The sequence below is a fragment of the Alligator mississippiensis genome, chromosome 11 (genome assembly GCF_030867095.1).
Source record: "Alligator mississippiensis isolate rAllMis1 chromosome 11, rAllMis1, whole genome shotgun sequence".
Taxonomy (NCBI): domain Eukaryota; kingdom Metazoa; phylum Chordata; order Crocodylia; family Alligatoridae; genus Alligator; species Alligator mississippiensis.
The window spans coordinates 27,704,155-27,725,817 of NC_081834.1; the positions used below are offsets into that span (position 1 = coordinate 27,704,155).

Here is a 21,663-nt window from a genome sequence, read left to right on the forward strand (position 1 = left end):
AGTGAGCTTCTCATGCTGGGTTCAGAGGTGTTGACATCTGCACAGATGTTGCAGTGGAGGTGTAGAGATACTAACCATTCCCCTCATGCACTCTTATCCCTCACAGCTTTCTCTCTGAAGATTAAGGAGCTTGTACTGAACCTGTTTAGAGCACACAAGACAGGTGGGAAAGGTATGAAAGCATAAATGTTTGTGGGATCTCCTCAGGCCCTTCTGTCTGCATAGTGCTCAAAACTCATAGCCAGGTCATATGGAGTCTCCCTTCCTGGCCTAGTCACTATGAAATGATTCAGAGAGCTTTGGCAATTTGGGCAGTACCTGCTGCCTGCAGCAGGGAGCTGGACCCAGACTCCTTGCGGGTAAGTAGGGGGTGCAGGTGGGGGGCTGGAGGTGGGGGGAGGGGACCATGGGAGGACCCCTGACAGGCCTCATCCTGTGCCTGCTCCCTCAGCCCCCATGAGTGCCCCCAACCCCTGCCCACTCTCCCAGCCCCCCCCCCCCCACCATGGCTGCCCGGCCCAGCCCAGCCCAGCCCCCAGTTGTTTAAAAAAAAGCCCTTACTCACTCATCCCCACTGCCCCCCACTGCCCCATGCCACCTGGGGGCTCTGCCATGAACCCTCTGACCCCCGCCCGCTCTCCCAGCCCCCCCATGGCTGCCCTGTACGCCCCAGCTCCCAGCCCTTTAAAAAAAACAAAAAAACCACCCCTGGACTCATCAGCTGCTGTAGCAGCCTCAGGGCTTCTGGGGGCTCATGCAGAGCCCCCCATGCAGCACAGGGCACTGGGTGGGCAGCGGGGATCGCCCTCCCCCCCCCCCCCCCCCCGGCAGCAGCTGGTGAATGGGGGCTTTTGTTTTCTCAAAGAGCTGGGGCGGGCAGGACTGGAAAAGCGTGCAGGGAATGGGGCCTGTTCGATTCAGAGATTTGGCTGATTCAGCAGCAGCCAAATCTCTGAATCATATTCCGCCAAATCAGTTCAGGCCAGTGATTCGAATCACTGAATTGATTCACTGTCCCCCAAACTGGCCGAATCCGAAGTGAATACTAGCCAGTTTACACAGACCTACAAAGTAGTCAGCACAGGATCATGCAGGCTCCCCTAGGCTACTACAAAGTTCCCATAATGATCAAAACAAATTATGTATTGCATTCCATCTGTATCTTGAATGTCTCAAACTGTCCTGTACCAGGGGCTTGTTTTACATCCTGACCTGGGTGTTCCTGTTCTAGTCTTATCATCCTGGTACTGGACTATCCTACAACTTGTACAGCCATCTCCCACTCCCATCTTCTTGCAGGAGTGCCCATCTGGCCCACATGATGAGTTTTTTTTATGAGGAGTTCATGCACCAGTCAGGTTTGCTGGTAGGCCTACTCTTGTCAATGCATTAGCAAAACCTTTGTGTGAGCAGTATACATATTGATCAATGCTCCAGTGAGGCCTACATCAGACAAAAGGCAGGGTAGATTTGTGCTTTATAGACTAACTAAATCAGAGATGTATAAGTTTCTGTGAGCCTGAGCTCACTTCATCAGATGCTGTGAAAGAACATAAACAGACACAAAAGTAGCCACTCATATGTTGATTTGAGGGGCTACAGTTCTAGGAGCATATTGTAATTGTCAGAATCCCTGCTCCAGATCCTTCAGGTATGCATCCCGGTTGGTGGGATCAGAGCAGACAGAGTTGTAATATAGAGCTTGGCTGGAGACATTGGATCTAGTGGTGTGTTTAGAAATGCAAGCTGATGGTGTGAGGGTGGCTGTGGCAGCCAGCTGGTTTCTGATACAATGTGGCGGTGGTGTGGCCATTATAGGCCTTTTATTGGAGCATTCAAATCTGGGAAGTTTTGCTTCCTTCATCTTCTTTAAGGAGTTCAGGGGTTTGTGATAATGATAAACTTCATGGCTAGATGCAAAGACATTTTCCTTGGCTGTTATGTCTGGGTGGTTCTGAATTCTGTAAGTTCTGCAAGTCTGGTGTTGATCTGTTCCTGTTTGCTGTATCTAACACTCAGTTTCCTAGTGAAAGTGAAGTACAGCTTGTCAAAATAGCCTGTGTGGTATGTAGAACAGAGTGGATTGGTCACCTGAGTCCCTTGTGTATGATATTCATTTGCTGGCATCTGGTCAGAAAGAAGATATCTGTGCATACTCGAGCAAGTTTCTTGTGTAGGCTGATTGCAGGCCATTTCATTTGAGTGAGCGTGGTACCATCTATGAGCGGAGAGAAGAAGACAGTGGTGTTAGTCTGAAGTCAGACGGAAAACAGGGTAGAATTGCACCTTATAGACTAACTAAATTGAAAATATATGGCATAAGCTTTTGTGAGCCCCAACTCACTCCATCAGTGAGAACAAAGGGGCCACAAAAGCTAATCCAGATAATGGGATAAGAATCCCTGTTTGGATGACACACACAAATACACACAGACATGTGTACACACCCTTTCTGTCACACTGACATTGCAAAGGTACTCCATTAGCAAGCACCACCCTTGAACACACAGCTTGGCTCCTCACAAGTTGTGTCCTAAACTGGAAGCCATATAGCTACAACTATATGGTGCCATGGGCAGGTCAGTTGGCATGGAGGTGGACTAATGCGTCCTTCACTCAGCAGTACAAACCAGCCTTTCTAAAATGCTGCAGGGATGTAGCTACATAGCTTCTGGTTTAGAAAGAAGCCCATGTGGAAAAGCATGGCATGCTTGAGGACTCCACTGCGTAGACATGCCCATAGTCTGGACTGGCAAACCCACAGACATAGCTGCACTTCAAAGCTTTTTGGGGTAGGCATTGTCTTCTCTCTATGGTCTATGACTGGCTTATGTATCATTCTGGCACATAAATAAATGCTGATAAACCACTACGTCCACAGCAGGCTTTGCACTAGCCTATCAGTATCAGTTCTGAAATAAGTCATGCTAGTACAGACCAGTGGCTAATGCGGAGTGATAAAGGATGCATCTTGCCTGAAAATAACCCTACTGGATTCCCATACCCTCTGTATCTGCTTCTGTGCTCCAGTTAGGTACAGGATCTCAGAATAACTCGGCAGTGTTTCACTCACGTTCCATCATGAGCTGCGTACTGGCATCTTGTGCTCATCATATTCTCTGATGTACATGATGTCACTAGCACTAGCCCTTCTTTTTTCATTGTGAGACAATGGGTCCAGGCTATGGCTTCAGTAAAACCCCTTCTAGGCAACTCAGAATAAATGAAGCAATAACAAAGTGATGATTGAGGCAGTGCTGTCCAACTGGCAGCCCTTGGCCTGCATCCAGCCCCTGAGGGGTTAACCTGCTAGTCTCCTGATCCAGGCACTGCTCCTCCTACCACTTCAGCAGCTGCTGCCACTGGAGTGTCTGGGCTCCCCCCTCCCTTCTGGTTTCATAGCATCCTAAAAACTTCTACTGATGGAGATTCTACAGCCCCCTCCTAACTTGTTCCAGTGCTTAACTATCCTCTCAATCAAAAATCTCATCCTAGCAACTAACCTAAACCTCCCAGGCTCCAATTTAAACCTGTTACTACTTGTCCTAGCCCCAATGGATGATAGGATTTATTACCTTCCTTGTTGCAGCAATCTATTAAGTATTTGAAGACTGTTATCTTACCTCCCCCAGTCTTCTCTAGACTGAACAAACATATTCTTTCAGCCTTCCCTTATAGGTAGGTCACTTTCTCTAGACTTACAATCATTTCTACTGCTCCCTTCTGGATTTTAACGGCCCCTATCTTTCTTCAAGCATGATGCCCAAAACTAGGTGAAATATTCTAGATAAGGCCTTATATGCACTAAGAGGAAGAATTACTTCATTTTATGTATACAACTCTCCTGTTTATACATCACAGTATAATATTTACTTTTTCACAACAGTATAACAGTGGCTTATGTTACATTTGAGATCTAATCTCTGTCTGTATCGCCATGACATTTTATTTAACATGAACATCTGACAACCATTTAAGAAAAGAGCTCTCTCTATGAAGAGTTTTCTATCCTTAGTTTCTCCAAATGGAAACTTGAGGGCTCCCAAACCATCTCTGATATACTCCAAGGAGTCTTTCAAAAACTGGGAATTCAAGATGTGATGGTTCTTATGTAAAACGTGCAGAAAAAATTAAGAAAACTAGAGAAGAATAAAAATTCTCAGATGTTCTTCTTTAAAATCATAGAATCATAGAAAATCCTGCTGTTAAATCCCCTTTCAGTCTTCTCCTCTCTAGACTAAATAAGCCCAGTTCCCTCAGCTTGTCCTCATACGTCATGTCCCCCAGCCCCCTCACCATTTTTGTTGCCTTCCCCTAGACTCTCTCCAATTTGTCTACATCCTTTCTGTAGTGGGGAGCCCAAAACTAAACACAGTACTCCATGGACAACTGGTGCCTCCTGACTCTGCAGAGGGGCACCAGCGGCCAATTGCTCCATGGGGTGGGGGGGTCCCCCAGTGGCCAATCACCAGGCACTTCTCAGGGGGGGCAATGACCGGTACTGCCCACTCCCCAGCTGGTGAGGGCCAATCTCAAGGGGGGGAGGGGGGCACATGCCCCTCCCCCCCCCGAAGGGTCGCCTGTGCAGCATTCCAGATGTGGTCTCACCAGTGCTGAACAGAGGGGAATAATCACCTCCCTTGACCTGCTGGCAACACTCTTACCATTTCGTTAGCCTTCTTGGGAACAAGAGCACACTATTGGCTCAGATTCAGCTTATTGTTCACTGTAACCTCCAGACCCTTTTCTGTAGAGCTGCTGCCCAGCCAGGCAGGCCCCAGCCTGTACTGGTACATGGGATTGTTCCATCCTAAGTGCAGGACTTTGCACTTATCCTTGCTGAACTTCATGAGATTCCTTTAGGCTCAATCCTCCAATTTGTTGAGGCCACTCTGAATCCTAGCCCTACTCTCCAGTGTAACTACTACTCCCCAACCTTGTTGTCATCTGTAAATTTGTGGAGTGCACATTCTATGCCATCTTCCAGGTCACTGATGAAGATAATGAACAAAACCATCCCCAGGACCGACCCCTGGGGCAGTTTACTTGATACTGGCTGCCAACTAGATATCAAGCCATTGATTTCCACCCTCTGAGCTTAATGCTCCAACCAGTTTTCTATCCACCTTACAGTCCATTCATCCAGTTTGTATTTCCTTAGCTTGCTTGTGTGAGTGTTGTGGGAGACTATGTGTGCTAAAATCAAGGTATGCCACATCCACTGCTCTCCCCACATCCACAGAGCCAGTCATCTGATTATAGAAGGCAATTAGGTTTGTTAGGCATAACTTAACCTTGGTGAATCCATGCTGATTGTTCCTAATCCCCTTCTTCTTCTCCAAGTGCTTAGAAATGGATTCTTTGAGGATCTGATTCATATTTTTTCCAGGGACTGAGGTGAGGCTGCCTGGTCTGTAGTTCCCTGGATCCTCCTTTTTTCCTTTCTTAAATATGGGCACTATATTTGCCCTTTTCCAATCATGCCAAGAGTTTTCAAAGATGATGGCCAGCAGCTCTGTTATCATATCAGCCAACTCCCTCAGCACCCTCGGGTGCATCCCATCTGGCCCCATGGACTTGTATACATCCAGCTTTTCTAAATAGCTCCTAACCTGTTCTTTCACCACTGAGGGCTGATCACCTCCTCCCTGAACTGTGCTGCCAAGTGCAGTAGTCTAGGAGCTGACTTTGCCTGTGAAGACTGAGGCAAAAAAGTATATGATTGCTCAGAGCTCCAGCATGACACTAGAGATAGGCCTGTTGAAAGTCTCTGGGTTAGGGTCAGAGGAGAGAACAACAACAGTGATGTGGTGGGTGTCTGCTATAGACCACCAGACCAGGAGGAAGTGTTGGAGGAGGCTTTCTTCAAACAGCTAGCCGAAGTTTCCCAATCACAGGCCCTGGTTCCCATGGGGGTCTTCAATCACCCTGACATCTGCTGGGAGGACCAATACAGCAGTGTGCAGGCAATCCAGGAAGTTTTTGGAGAGAGTTTGGGACAACTCCCTGGTGTAAGTACTCAAGAGGCCGAGGGGATTAGCTTTGCAGCCCATGGCTGCTCTGACCTGGCTCAGTGTGCTGCAAAGGGGCTGACTGGGGCACGAGGGTGCTGCAATGTGGAGCTAGCCAGCAGGCAGCTGCCACACTAAAGCACTCTTGTGCCCTAGCCAGCTGCATCAGCATCTATACATGTGGTGCTATGGAGTAAAAAAATCCACAGCAGGATAGTACTTGTATTTACAAACACTACCCTGCTGTGAAGTTTATTAGTTTCCTGTGGCCTAATAGGGCCACACGTGTAGACACTGAGACATTTACTGAAGAACTAATTAGTCTACTCCACAGTAGACATCTCATGTAGATGCACCCAAAGAGGAATAAAGGTAAGGGTACTGGAGAGTTGCCAAGCAAGTGATACAAGACTGTTGCCTGCTGGCTGAGAGTTTAAGAGCCTTTTTGGCAGACACGCCACAAATTAGCTCTGTACCCTCCCCATGGGCTGCTCCAGTCCCTTTCCCCTACCTCATCTACTTCTCTGCTTTCTTCCCCTTGTGCTCCCTAATTAATCTGCTGCTCTGCTTTCTGCTCCCTGCCTGATCTGATGTTCTGGTTTTTGCTCCTTGCCCTATTTACCACTGTGCTGTATGTCCCCTCCCTGATCTGTAGCATGCCACACACACAGGCTGCCTGTGCCACTTGTGGCACCTGTGCAACAGGTTGCCACCTCTACAATGGATCCATGGTCATGCAAGTCGTTGCAGGCTTGAGGAGGCTTGAACTCAGTCATCATCACATTTTACCACTTAAGCTATGAGGAGCTCTACTGACTACAGCAGGCTCAGGACCTTGGACAGACAGGTGAGTGCCTGATCATTCTGCCTAGTAACCAGGGGGCAGTGCATGTGGGCACTATTGCTGTTTATATTTATGCAGAATTTGTTGGTGCCTGGACAAAGATATGCATACTTGGGAGGGGTGGCTGGGTGTGCCACAGGGGCCTGCTCTCCATGATTGAGTGGCCTGTGGTTGCGAGTGGTTTCTGGTGTACTCACAAGAGGGGACAAGGCTTTATCAAAAAGGAAGAACTGCAACCACCAGATGCTGTATTTTCTGCTGCATAAACATGATAAGCTTTTCAAAAAGTGGGACTGAGCTGTACACCAGGGTGTAGAAGAGAAAAGGGAAAAGATGAATGCTCCTGGGAGTCTGATTCTTCTCACCGAGTATACTCATGTGCATCAGGCTTTTCTAGTGTAAAACAGGCATTAAAGGAAGTCCCCCCCCCCACCCATTTTTGTCACAAGGGCAACCGTGGTTCAGCATGACTGTAGTCAAACTGTGTGTTGATGAGCCCTAGTGTGCTAAATAGGAAAACAATGCTGCTATTCTCCATGAGGTAAATCAGGAAGTCTCTTAGCACTGCACCAGCTGAGGATCTGACTGTGTGATCAGACACTGTTCTGTAACATGGTTTTGATCATGATTGCTCCCTCCTCCCACTCCAGAAAGAAGTTCTAGTATAGCATGGCCAACTGATAAAGCAAGATCGTTATTTGTAGGGAGCATGTGGTCCAGGGAAAAGGAGGGATGATGAATGGAACGAGGTAAAATAAATTGTGAAAGGCTAATGAGCCTTTCAGAGTTCTACAAAGATCCTCTCTGTCAGCCTGATGAGGCCATTAGAACAGGAAGCCAGAGCAGAGACAAGCCACGAAGAACCCTTCATACTGGAACAGGCCGCTTGATGACTGAGTTCAAGCCCTGTTCAACCCTGCAAAGACTTGTGTGACTATGGATCCATTATAGTGGGGGAGGGGGCAACCTGCTGCACAGGTGCCACAAGTGGCATGGGCAACCTGTGTGTGGCATGCCACAAATTGGGGAGGAGATCTGGTGATATCCTCCCAAATATCCCAAATATCTTCCCAAGTTGCTAGCTCTGCTATTACACAACAAGGTTTAGAACAGCTCATGAACTATACCCATCACTAGTACTGCAACTAGGAGTCGGCAAGCAGTATACCACCCCTAGGTGCCAATTCTGAGGAGGCACAAGAATGGCAGAGACTGCCATAGCCTTAGCCACAGGTGCTGCCCAGGGTGCAAAAACTACTTGTTACACCTCTGCCCATCACCACAGGATATGAGCTCCTAGGGTGCTGGCACCTGTCATATATGATCTGTCCTTCCTTTATCATGTGTGAATCAAGTGAATATTATTGTGAAAAATACTCCATTTGCATGTACCCATGGCATGCTGTGGTAGATGTTTAATTGTCAGGAGCAGGTGGTTGAACCCAGAATTGCTGAAATTTGAAGAATGTTTTAGTCTGCATTTTCAGTTCTTACAGTACTACTTGCAACGAAAATGTGATTAAAACCCCCACATATTTCCATATTTCTTTATTCTTTGTGGGAATAAACAGTCACAAGTGCAACAGCAACCCTCTCCCCTTGCCAAAATGATTAGCTGTGCAGGGAAGTCCATTAATTGCAACATGGCTTTCTTGTTATGTGGATTTTTTTCTTCCCTTAGGGAATATTTTGGTCTCCTCTATGGCATCCTGGACTAGATCCTCAGCTTTTAGCGCTTGGGTGACTTCCTGTAGCTGAAGAAAACTAATTTTTTCTAGGGCTTAACCAAAAAGGTGAGCCAAACTCAAAATGAACCCTCTAAATCCCAACAAGAGAATGTTTTCCCATGGCTAGTCCCCATCTCGCTGGGCCTGTTTACCATGACCTTGCCAGGTGAGTGCCAGGTCTAATTTTCAATGCTGAATTTACAAAGAGAAGCCCTTCATGAGATCACCAACTTGAAATCTTGCTGGTACTGCTGGTGTATCTCCTGTCCTGCTTCCTAAACAAGCTACAGGAGCTCCTAACACTGCCCTGGGTCCTATAAGCCTGCCTTGAAGACATATACTCTTTAAAGTCCAGAGGCTGAATAAAGGTCCATAATGGTCAAGGTCAAGAAGCAACTCGTGGTTTGTACCAGCTCAAACTTAGAGGTGGCCATCAGTTTGTTAGCCCCAGAGGGAAATGATCCACTTCCAAACCTGACAATGATTGTCTCTCTCCTCAACAATCTGGAACGACTCTCAGTGGTTTCAGTGGGGTTTGGAGAAGTTTGAGGGCCTGCCACAGATGGGTGTCCTACTATGGACTTTCTAAAGCAGGTCATCTCTGTAGAATGACATCTTCAGGCTGTTCACAAGCCCAGCAAACATTTCCCTGCCTTAATCTCCTTCTAAACCTTTGCCTCGACTACCTCCATTCAATAACTGCTGCTTTGCTTCTCCTGTGGTTGAACCCAACACTTTTAAACAAAGAACCTAGCTTATCCTTTCTGGAGTGCATATTCCCCTCTAAGAACTTCAGTCATTGACTGGCTGACTTTCATGAGCCACAATTGAGACAAGACAAAATAATCCTATTTTATTGTGGCATACATAGTAATGAAGAGGCTCAATTTCTCAACTCTTTGGGGACAAGGCTGCCTCTCTGATGACACCTGATCATTGAGTCAATTCATTTTAAGAGTTACAAGTGATAGGCCAGCTGATAGGATTAATCCAAAGAACATCTGTACTCACATTAATGCAGACACATATAGTTCTTGTGCTTCAGGACCAAGGTCGGGTAAGAAAGGAAATGCCTCTACTTCCAAGGCATAGTAGTGTCTCATGGGTTTTCCCTTGAAGTCTCTGGTGTTGGTTAAAGCATGCGTATATCTTTCTGTTCTGGTTTTCCAGGCACTATTTGCCTAAAAGTTGGGGACAAAGGGTCATGCCAGGCACAGCAGCTACTATCAAGCCAGGCTCAGCAGCTTCTGGAGTAGGCTAATAACATTGTAATGCTCCTCCATTTTGGAACTATTCTTGTCTGTTCTGTCAATGTGGAGAGGCAGATCAAGCACATATGGGACCATAACATGACACAGCATATTTGTTGGGCCCCCTCCCTTGGTGCAGGACTAAAGGTCCAATGTGCACCTCAGCCTCAAACTGCTGAGTCGTGCTGGCCAGCAGGCTGGAATAGCAAGGGTGTGAGCAACGGAAAGTATGCTTGTGTGTCTGCCTGCCTATCTCTGGATGAGGTCAAATGGAGAGCAAGATTTCCTCTGAGCATGGTCCAAGCAGAGGAGAGAGGGAGAAACAGGCTTTGTGTTGCAGCAGCTCATGCTCTATGCTGTCCTACATTGGAATACATACCCACACCCAGTTCCTAGGATGCTGGGCCCTTCCTGAACCATTGGCCCTCCCCAGTTGTCTGTCTGGCCCAGCTCTGTCAACAGAACTGCTGCAATCTTGCATAATCAGCTGTGGCCAGCTTCTAACAGGTGTATTCTCCAGTGCCTGAGCTCACCTTTGGGAGGCAGAAGTTTATTGTGATGGAAGGTGCCTTAAGTGGAATTCCCTGAGTGATGCACTATCCATTCGGCATGGGGCCCCTCCCCTCAACTCTCCTGCCACAACTTGGTGTTATTATATAAAGAGAGGGTTCAGTAGAGGTCTTCTTCCTGGCAGGCCCCCCCAGAGACAGCAGTACTTACAGTTCGGGTGCGATGTTCCACGGGGCTCCGCCTTCCCTACACCCCGTCCACTCGCCAACTGGATGGGCGCCAGCAAGTGGTGGTTCGGTCGTGCTTGATTGACCTCAGCTTGCCTTGAGGGAGACCCCACATCCGGGTGGGCTCTGTTGGTGCTTGTCAGGCTTCAGGCTGCCCCCTCCCCCCGCCCCGATGAGTAGCCTTCCCGTCCTGGAGACTGGCAAGCTATATGTGTGTTGGCTGCTGCCTACTTCAGCGCCTCTGAGTAGGGCACTTCAGATCTTGAGCCTCTTCTCTCTTGTTTATTTTTTTCTTCCTCTCTCAAAAGAAATAGACCCCTGGGGAGGAGAGGGGTGTGGAGTTGCCTCGTTTCCCCCAGCCTCCTACAGGGGGCTCAAATGCTTCCCCTGCTCTGCCTGCCGGTGTTGAACCGGCTGCGCTGCTACTCTCTGCTGCAGGAGCCTTAGTGCATCTGGTGTCCTCTACACCAGCATGCTCCCTCTCCTCCTCTGTCCCCCAGGTTTCAGTGGGGCTTTTAAATCTTCCCGTGGTGGTGGGAACGGCCGCCACGATTGGCTCAGCTGTTCCCCACCCGGGGAACAGCTGATTAAACAGCCGGCATAACGCCAGCTCGCGCGGCCACAGCCGCAGCTCCTGCTGTGGCTCTGGCTGTACTCTGGGAGGTAAGTTTCCCTCACGGGGGCTGTTTGTGGGGTTTGGGGCCTGCGGGGACTGCCCTCTCCCCTTCGGGAGCCTGTGGGGGCATCTCACCGCCACAGTTATATATAGGGAAAAGGAAACAGCAAATGTGGTAGGTTTTCCAAGGTACTTTACATAAAGGACACCTATACACATGACAGACCTCTGCTCCGACACATGCTAATTAGCATGCGTTGGAACAGACTCGATTAATCAAGTGTGCTGTGAGTCTGCTGGAGGATGCAAATTAGCGTGCTCCAGCAGCCTCTGCGTCCCATGTATTCAGTGTCTCTAGGTTTCAAACTGGCAGTGGAGACCCTTTAACTAAAGCTCGTCGAATGAGCTTTAGTTAAAGCGCTCCCACCACCACTTTGAAGCACAGGATGCTGAATACACATGACACCGTGGGTGCTTTAATTAGAGTAGCTCTCAGAGCCACTCTAATTAAAGCACTCATCCCTCCACCCCAGAGCAAGTGTATAGATGCCCAGAGAGTGGTAGTTGGCCATCTTAGTCTGAGGTCAGGCAAAAGACTTCAGACCAAGGTGGCACTTTAAAGACTGACTTGTTCAAGAGAAATAAGCTTTCTTAGGCAACAGCCTACTTCATCAGAGGTACCATGAGATAAGGGAACTGGCAGTGCTGAAGTTAAGCTCATTCATACCTTACTCTTGCAGCTCCCCAATGTGTTATTTCAGCCAATCACAGCTAAGGCTTGGGCGAGCTTCACTTTGTGCTTCAGCAGACCATTGCATTTCCAGCATCACTACCTTATCTTCACTGCAGAGTTAATTTACATGACTGACACCTGGGTTAGCCTGGCCTGGGTGTGAGCAGCCATGTCTCCCTGTACACTGTGCTCTGCCAAGAGTATTTCTAGGACTTCTGGGAAGTACTTGCCATCATTTTTAGGGCTGTAGTAAGCTTCACCCCTCCAAGATTCCTTCCCAGTGAACTGTAGGAATGCAGTAGAGGACTATTTCTGCTTAAATGCTTTAGCCTGCATCAACACTGCAGCATAGGTAGGATACCAATCTGATTTACAGAGCAGTTTGGAATTTTACCCACTCCTACAGCTGGACCAGTTATCAAAACTTCAGGCTCCATCAAAGTCGCTTGAAAGAGGATCTTCTTTAACATGGGTCCCCCTGCCAACAAGAGACATCAAGGGGGGTGACAATTTCATAGTCAGGTTTAAGATGATTCTGAACTGCAACCCTAGACTTAAATTCATGATACTTAGGATCAGGGTTTGTAATCACTCTTGTGCCTACTTCAGCTCCATACAGGGGAGGGCAGAGCCTCTTGGCAAGGGTAGAAAGAAAGGAATAGCCATGACTTAGATGTCAGCCTCTTGGGGCTGTGCTTTGCCTGTTGGTATAGGCTGCCAGACAGCATGGATGGTTGCAGGAAAGCACCAACTAGCCTGCCCCAAATGGCACTACCTGACAATATGTTCCAATGCCAGGACACTCACACAGTGTCATGCACCAGAGGTTCCCAGTCCACTTGCCAGATCCAGGCCACAGAGCTCTGTCATCCAGTCTGCTGCTGCCCCCGTGGGTCCAAAAATTTGGCAGTGGGGGAATGATGGGATGGCACAGAGCTGATCTGGGCAGCACAAGGCTGATTGGCATGGCACAAGGCATCGGAGGCCAAGTGAAACAGCATGGGGCAGCCCAGGGCTAAGCAGGGTGGCACAGGGAGGTATGGGGCTGAATGAGGCAGTACAGTGACCAAACCTGGCACGCAGGGTCAATCCGGCCTGTGTACCAGCCCTGTGCCACTTATCTGGCCTGCAGGGCCAGAAGATTGAGCACTGCTGTGATAGACTACAAGCACAAAAGGGACCTTACAGTTTTCTCATCTGACCCCTTAAGTAATGTGGGCTGTGGGACTCTCATGAATTACTCATTTGAACTACAGCATCTGTTTTTTACAACAAAAAAAAGCTAATACAACTTAAAAATTGTCAACGATGGAGATTCCTCTTCCACACTTGGTGAGTTACTCCTGTGGTTAATTCCATTCACTGCTTGAAGTTTGTACTTTATTTCTAGTCTAAACTTGTTTAACATCAGCTTGTACTACTGCATCTTGTTACAGATTTGCCTGCTAAACTGCAGAAGCTCTATTAAATTTTTGCTCTCTATGTAAGTGCTTACAGGCCCCTTGTCCCCTTGTCCTCCTCTTCAAAAGTCTTCTTCTGGAATTTCTCACTATAAGGTACATTTCCCTATCCTTCAATTTATTTATTTTTTGGACCCTTTCCAGTTTGAGTGACATCCTTCTTGAGCTATGGACTGCAGAACTGAACACAGCTTTCCAGAAGCATTGGCACCATTGCCAAAGAGCGGTAACTTCCCTCCTCCTGCTCAGGAATGTCAAAAATTTCAGGCTAGAAATGGATGTTGCATTTATCCCTGGACAATTTCTGCCTGTTTGTCCCAGAACAGAAATATCCCAGGATTGAGATGTACACACATTGTCCTTCCAATCAGGGTTGAGTGAGTACACTGCCTCTTTTCTGCTATTGATTCAGTGCTGCAATCCCAGGATAACTACTCAGACACACTGTGATATCCCAGGATAAACTGTTAGAACTTCTTATCCTTTTACCTTTTCAGAATTTATCCCTGGACCATGGACATGGACACCTGAGCAATTGCACTTTGTTCCAGGATAAAATGGTTTATGTGGGATCAAATGCAATGTCTGCTTTTAGCCTGATGCAATCAAAGAATGCATCAACTCGCATGGCCTTACAGCTTCAAACTGGGAATTTGTTGAATCATAGGGTTGGGTCCTCTAGTCCAATCCAGAATAAGCTCATGTTCAGTTGATTATCCACGTGACCCCACTCCTGTCTCAGAGTCACTGCTGCCTCTTGATTGTTTCCTATCCTGTATGCATGACCTAAATGTTTTGTTGCTTGAGGTACATGGCCGTGTTGAGCCATGAGGTCACCCAAATACATAGTAGGCACCAACTCTGTCTTTCTCAGCCAGCCAGAGCTATGGTCTTTCCAGGGGTCTCATACAGCCAGGTCAGCTCCAGTATTAAATTTCCTGCACATCCCTACCTGACTCTCTTTTGCCGGTGGCTGCTGAACTGCTTCCATCATTTCTTCCCTCACACTTTCAGTAACAGGACTTCCAGGGACTCATAATGAAAGCAACAGTTGATACACTCTGTGCAGAGTATCCTATATATTCTTTCACTGTACAGGGAGCATGGTGATGTGCTGTCTGCAGAAGCTTTGCCACAGGTGTGTAGGAGGTTGCTAGCCCAACAAAGAAAGAAACTCCATTTACACTTGACTGTTCAGATATTTGCAAAGTGTATTATCCCCCTTGACAACAGTTTGCTTGGCTCAGTGCAGCTGCTGTGTGGTTATGCCTGTCTCATAGAAGGCCTTGTCCTGCATACCCAGAAACTCCTTGGATCCTTTAGTTGCCTCATTATCATCACTGAAACTCTTTCCTTAAACTTGGGGAAATATGTAGGATTCTGAAGGAGTCAAATCTTGTGAGCAGGCTGTGTGGGGAAGCAGTCCAAAGCTACATTTGGTTGCTTTAACACTGGAGCATGGGATGTGTGGGGTGACTCACTGTCGTGGTGAAGCAGCGCACCACAGTTCAGCTTTTCATGGCACTTATTCTCAGTGGAGTCTCACAAACACAGCAGTTCACTAGCACTACATTTCTAAGAGAGCTGCATTGGAGATGTACAGATGTGGAGTGAATTGACCTCTGTCCTGAAGGTGCTTACAATGCAAAGAGTCAAAAAGGAGGAGTAAGGAAATAGTATTGTTCCCACTGTACAGATTGGAAGCTGAGGCATGGAGAGAAGTGGAGAGATGCAGGGAGGCTTTGACAAAATGAGGAATTGAACACAGATCCTTTTGCTACCTTGTCTCTTCCCAGCCTTGCATTGGTGGAGCTGCAACTACACCATCCACCTTCCCCTATTGCTTCACTTCATGTGCTGTGTGGACACAAGGTGTTCTGTAGTCCCCAGTCCCTTATCACAGTGGAGCACTGGTGCTTCTCAGCCTCTCTCTTTGTGGTTGTAAAACTGTTCCTTGAAACACTGGTCTTCCCTGGCAGGGATACTCTCAAGCCACTGAAAAATGCAGATCAGGCTAACCCAGTTTATTAGAGGCTGTATTAGTAATACAGCCCAAATGAGTTCCTAATCTCAGATCAGGAATACATGGGTGGGTATCTTGGACATAGCACACTGTAGACTTGGTAACAGCCTCCTTCTTTCTGGTGCTAATATGTGCACAAGGGATATGCAGAGAGATGGAGTGCAGCTCATAACAATTAATGGTCCCTATTCCCTCCCTGACCACACTGTGCCTAGCAAACAAAATGCTTATAGTAATGAGAGCCTTGCACAGAGGTCAAGGCTGGCATATCACTCTGGTGGAGGAACTAGTCTTGTAATTACCTGTCTGCCAAGTGGCTGTCACACATTTGCCCTGATGTCTCTCACTCAGGCCTGCTCAAATGGCAAGCAGCAATTCTTCCTCCCCATTTCTATCTAGAGAATGATTTTAGTGGGCATGTCTACACATCGCCATATGGCAACCTGGTTACTGCACTGTGCTGTAGTAACCGCCTGTACTGCACTGGATTGGCAATGCACACTTAAATTTCCCCACTACAGTAACATAGCTAGCGATCACGTGTAGTCCCATGTGATCACTATGGCACCATAGCACACCATATGGCAATGTAGCATCTCGCTATGTTGCTGTAGGACAACGTGTAATCACACTCAGTGAGAAGCAATAGGCAACTGGTCTTGATGCTGAGAGATGACATGTTTCACTACTAGGAGGTTGGATGGCACAAAGGATTTGAAGAAATGGAAAGATGAAAAGGGCTGGTGAAGGAATTGGGACCAGGTAAAGAGGAGGAAACTGGAAGGAAGAGAGAGATAGGGGAAAGGTGCTCTTATGTTCAGCGCACAGGCTAGGAGGCAGGAATCCTGGGTTCCATTCCAAGCTCTGCTGTTGACCTGCTGCGAGACCATGGATAGGGAACAGTGGCTGAAAGTTAGAGCCAGACAAATAATGTGAGTGTTTAGGCATTGAAACAGGCTGCCTCAGGAAGTGGTGGGTTCTCTCCATCTCTTGAGGACTTGAAGTCCAGGCTGGATGTATTCTGGAAGTTCTGCTTCAGTCAACCACAAGTTATTGGGCTCCAAACACGTAGAAAGATGTGAAATTCAGAAGAGATGCTTATATCTGAAAGGCTCCTTAAGCAATCTATGAAAAGGCTCATCTATTCTGTTTCCCCATCTGGCAAACAGGGATAATGAAATGTATTTATCCGCAGTTGGCTGAGTGCCCTGTCAGATCCTGTGTGGGCAAGACAAGCATTGATTTATTCTTGTAAGAAGGAGACAGGACAAATAGAAAAATGTTTGCTCATACTGTACATTCAGGGATGGCTTATCTGGTATTTGGGTTGTTAACAAAATTACTGAGCATGAGTAAGTGAGGAGCAATCATAGTACAGTGCACTTGTACAACAATAGGTACATCTGCCATTTATTTGGCCATTTGTGTATTCATTTACCCAACTTTTGTGCATAATGCCAGTGATTAGGTGCACTAGTTAGTCACAAGGCCATGCATTTAAGCTGTCTTGAAAGTACAGTCTGCATAATCTGACTAGTAAACCTCAGAGCCCTTACTCCCATTGAGAGGAATGCAGTAGTTTGCTACTCCACTAAAGCTGCTAAGTCAAGCTAAGGCTTTGTCTGTACTAGACAGTTTGCAGTAGGATAACAAAGTGGTTTTAAAATCTGTTTAAATAGCATTCATCTAAATGATTTCAATATCAGTTAAAGCTATATGAAGGGGTGCACTTATGTAGCTAGGTTGCTACATCTTTCCAAGCTGATTCAGTTGCGCCAATGCTAGGCTTCTAACATAGACAGGGCCTGAAACTGTGCTGTGGCAGACCTCCGCTTGGAAGTACATCTTTGCTATCTTAAGAGCAGGCTGCCTGGGGGAGGAAGCTTAAAATCTGCAGACTCTGACCCTGTACTGGAGGCTGCCTTTGGAGTCATTGTTACACGGTCTTTCGCCATCCTGTGTCAAACAATTTTGCAAGTAAACCACTTGGCAACTGCTCCTTAGCTTGCTTGTGTGCTTCAGTCTCCTGCCAGCCATGTTCCAGGAAGTAGCTCAACTTTCCTTTTGGTTAAAATGCAGAGCTGTCAGTCTTAATTCATGACCATTCCTAACTGCCAAACTGTGGCTTTGTCTTTTCTGCTAAAGGAAGAAGGGAAAGGGAGTTTTTTATGGCAGGTTAACTAGTAAACAATCCTATTGCAAAATCCTAGCAGAGGCAAGGCACTGTCCACTTATTGCAAGGTAAATAAGCAAAGCCACCCACAAATAGTGGGTACTGTTGACTCTACCTAGCTACCTTACAGTAAGAAGTTACAAGTGTCTTATAGCCACTAGAGTTGTATAGCAAAATAATTGTTGTGTTAGTTGCTATGAATGCAGAAGCAATAACTCGCTCAGTTTTACTCAGTTCTAGACTTCTCAGACTTTCTTAATATCTGAAACTCTTTGCTTACAAATCAGCAAAATGAAATTCCTCTAGTAATGCTGATGTGCTCAGTGTGTTTTTAATGGTGGCTGTCTTGGAGAAATTCACAGACTAAAACCTCTGAACGTATCTCAGCTGCAGTGAGTCAGGGTGAGAACAGCTTTACTGTTGCACTGGGCCACATTTGTATGCAAGTGGGATGAGAAGAAGTGGCAAGGTTTGAATAAAAACTGTCATGGTAGCTTACATTGGTATCCTCTGGTCCCAGTCAGAGACCGGATACTGGTCCAGACTGTTTCAGAGTAAAGTACAAGGATTTTTGTGAGTTACAGTTGAGGCGCAACCTTCTGCAGAGGACATTACTTCAGAACTCTTAGCAGGGAACAAGTGGCTGATGTCTTGAAGCATGATATTTTATATTCCTCAGGAACCTTCTGTCTGCTCCAACCTCACAGGAAATATTCTCCTTGTCTATACAAGCATGAGTTTTTTTCTGCAATCCTGGTGAGGTCAGGTCTGGATACTTTCTTGTGGCTCTGAGTTCCACAAGTTGAATATGAATTGAATTAAAAGAATAGTGATGAGTTACTAGAACTAGGGTGAGGGGGCATTGTGTGAGTGTCTGAAATCTATGCACAAAAGGCAAAGCAGCTGGCAGTTCAGTGCCTGCCCGCAGTCTTTGTGTAGCTCAGGTCCATACTAGACAGAACATCTCCAAAGGCACAAAGATTGAACCTGGAGACTGGCCTTCCTGTTGGCTGCCTCTGATGACAGTGTGATGGACATTGTTGTGCATATGGAACCAGACTGAGGCCAGCATCTCAGAGAGGCCATGGGATAGTTTCTGCACAGTAACAACTCAATTAACATTTAATTCAAAGTGATGACATACATTTTCATGGATGAGATCATTGTGGTCTGGAGGACTCCCCTGAATCAGTTTTGAACTAGAGCGTGTATTTTAGAAAACCATCCCATCTTTATTTAAAAAAATGCTAGTGACAGAATTTACCACAGGCTTCAGGGAGCTGCTTAGGTTGTGATTTTTGATCAAAGATCAATTTTTTTCTCTCTTCTAAGTGAAATCCCAAAATGGTTGTTAGGAAAATAGAAAAAAAAATCATTGGAGATTTGGATGAAAATGAGGGAGTGGGTGTCACAATTTCCCACAAAATGTAACTTTCTTTTTACTAGTTTTAGGTACTGTGCGCTGTTTGAGTGATATAGTTCCCCCATTTGGCCTTTTATCATGACTCCTGCCTGCTTTGCCAGATCTGTTCTTTTTCTAATTTTTCTCATTATTCCTGGGTAGGAGATGAAGGGACAGGCCCTCTTTCACCTATCAAGTATCTAAGTCGACTTGGACCCTTCAGTGTGATTTTATTCCACCCTGTTCAAGTCAATGAAAATCCATGAATGCTTCTGTAACATGCCATCATCTGACCCTTGTGAATGAGTCACAAAAGAGCAGCAAGGAGGAAGACCCACCTGCATTAACTGTTTTCAGGGACTTGAGCAAGGTGGAATAGATTCACATTTAGGGGCCTGTAACAGGCATCGCTTCCAAGCCAAGTTGTGGCCTGCTCACCTGTTCCTGCGGCAACCGCCTGCCTTCTCATCTGCCACATCTTGATGCTAATTAATTAATTAGCGGGAGGCTGCCCATTATAATGCCCCGATGCCGGGGGGGGGGGGGGGTGCTCTGCGGCTCCAACCTCCCCTAATACCTCATCCCAAGCCTCGCAGATGTAAGTGCTGTCATCTCTCTTCTGCCCCCTTTCGGAGACTCACTATGCTGCCCCCTTTTTGGGGCTCCCTTTGCCCCTCTCTGGGGCCAGGGTCTATGCCCCTATAAACTGCGCCCTCACTGGCATCTGGCTGTGCCCCGCTTGGGCTTACAAAATGGCCCCCGTCCTGGGAGCTCGCCCCGCCCACGCTGGGGCCTCAGAAATGCCCCTCCCTAGGCCTGGGTCTATACACCCCGTATGCTGCGCCCCCCTGGGCGCCAGGGTCCCCGCACACTGCTGCAAGTCCCTATAAGTCCTATGCCCCCACCTGGGCTCAATCACCCCTCTCTGGGGCTGGGGTCTATGTACCCCACACACAATCCGGGGTCTCGGTCCCCCGTCTGCAACCCACTGGTTGCGCCCGCGACCCACTGGCCATGCACCTCGCCACCAGTCGCTCACGCACTGGCGTGTGAGCTGCGCCTTCCCTGGCACTATTCAAATAATGCGCCCTCTTGGCGCTAGGGCACCCCACCCTCTCTGGGGTCCCTGTGATTGAGGCCTCCTCCAACCCCTACAGCCTCACCCAAGCCTCCGGGTGTAATAACATAGCCAAACAAACACAAGCCTCCTGTCTGTAACACAAACATAAAGCCCCCTGGCTAAACCTTTAGTGCCCAATCCTCTCAGGGCTATCATGAGCTGTACTTGCCCCTCAGACTTCTCCCCATAACTGGGCTGAGTAAGCTCCCACCTCTCCAGCTGCTGGCAGAGAACTGCCAGCCTGGCCTCAGCTCTGGGCTTTTATAAGGGCCAGGCCCTGCCCCCTTCTGGCCAGCTGACTCCCATTAGTTGCCCCAGCAACCCGCAGCTGTCCCCCTTATGTTCGGCCAGGGCTCTCTCCCAGGCAGTTTTCACTCCTTAGGAGCCAGGCACTGACATGCCCTGCGACAGGCCTAAATCCACTTACACATCTAATAGGTAGAATAAAACATGACCCAAAGACTCTAGCACACAATGCAGCAAGGACACTTCTAAATTCCCTCGAAATGACCAAGTCTAATGGTCAGAAGCTGTTTCTGACTTCCCTCTAAATGGTCTTTGGACCAGTGGTGTGCCCTCCATGGAGAAGACCGTTGGTGTCTGATCAAATAATAACGAAACAAAAATAAGTGGTGTTTTTGTCTTGTTACCTGCTCTTTGCCATGGTGTCCTCACACAACGATACACGGTACTGGTAGTCATGGAAATGATGAACTTGCTCCATCACAATCAGACCACAGAGAAAGCAGCAAAAATGGACTGTCCAGCTGTCCTGGAAGGGAGCACAAAACTGGGTATCCTCAATAGACTGTGACTGCAATAAGAAGCATCTCACTCCTCTAGCACATTCCCCTATACTTTACAATGTAACTATTAAGAGGTTTGTGGAGAAATCCTCCCCTTCTGCCCTAGCCCCTTTAGAGTAGGTAAAAGAGCTGGTAAAGCTCTGAGAGCCCTGGATCCTGGAAGGGCTGTGTAAGAGGGTATCTTACACAGATTCCTGGGGTGGAAAAAATCAGGTGGGAGGAGGGGGTCTAAATTATGCCAAGGGCTTTGAGACCAGTCCAGGGGTAGGAGGGCAGAGAAGTGGCTTAAAGCCATTTTTGCTTCCTCTGCCCTCTGGGTTGCAAATTCTTTGCTCACCTCTGGGATCTATTGCTGGTCTTGTGAATTGCCTGAAATCTGAAATAAGAGCTTACAAGCCTTCCTATGCCTCAGTTTCCCCTAGCACAGGACAGGTCACATGACAGCCCTAAACATTTGGAACAAATAAAATCACCAGGAATAGACTTAGCAAGATCTTTGTTCTTTCCTGTGCAGAGGTGTGGTAGCAGTGAGGGAGAGGGCAGAGGATAAGAAAAAGCTGTCACCAAACCAAACTTTCTGGGGAGTTTAAGAATCCTCCAAACATTTGAGAAAGCAGTTTATCTTCCAACAATGGAAGGCGGTGTCATGACAGTGAGCTCTGCAGTTTCATCTCCTCTTTGTTCTCTGGTTCTGGTAAATGCTTATCAAACTCAAGCATCCCATGAGCAGTTTGGAGAAAAGATGGGGTCAGATAGAAAAG

The 21,663-nt window shown here is 47.3% G+C and overlaps 1 long non-coding RNA gene across 1 annotated transcript; it reads right to left on the reverse strand.

Annotated features, from left to right (window-relative positions):
* Positions 1–1,200: 1,200 nt before the first annotated feature.
* Positions 1,201–21,011, reverse strand: LOC109280613 (uncharacterized). The gene is made up of 3 exons (XR_002086989.2): positions 20,747–21,011; positions 12,317–12,396; positions 1,201–2,218 (listed from the first exon to the last, which is right to left on the reverse strand). It is a non-coding gene; the product is annotated as an uncharacterized LOC109280613 (long non-coding RNA).
* Between the last annotated feature and the right edge of the window lie 652 nt (positions 21,012–21,663).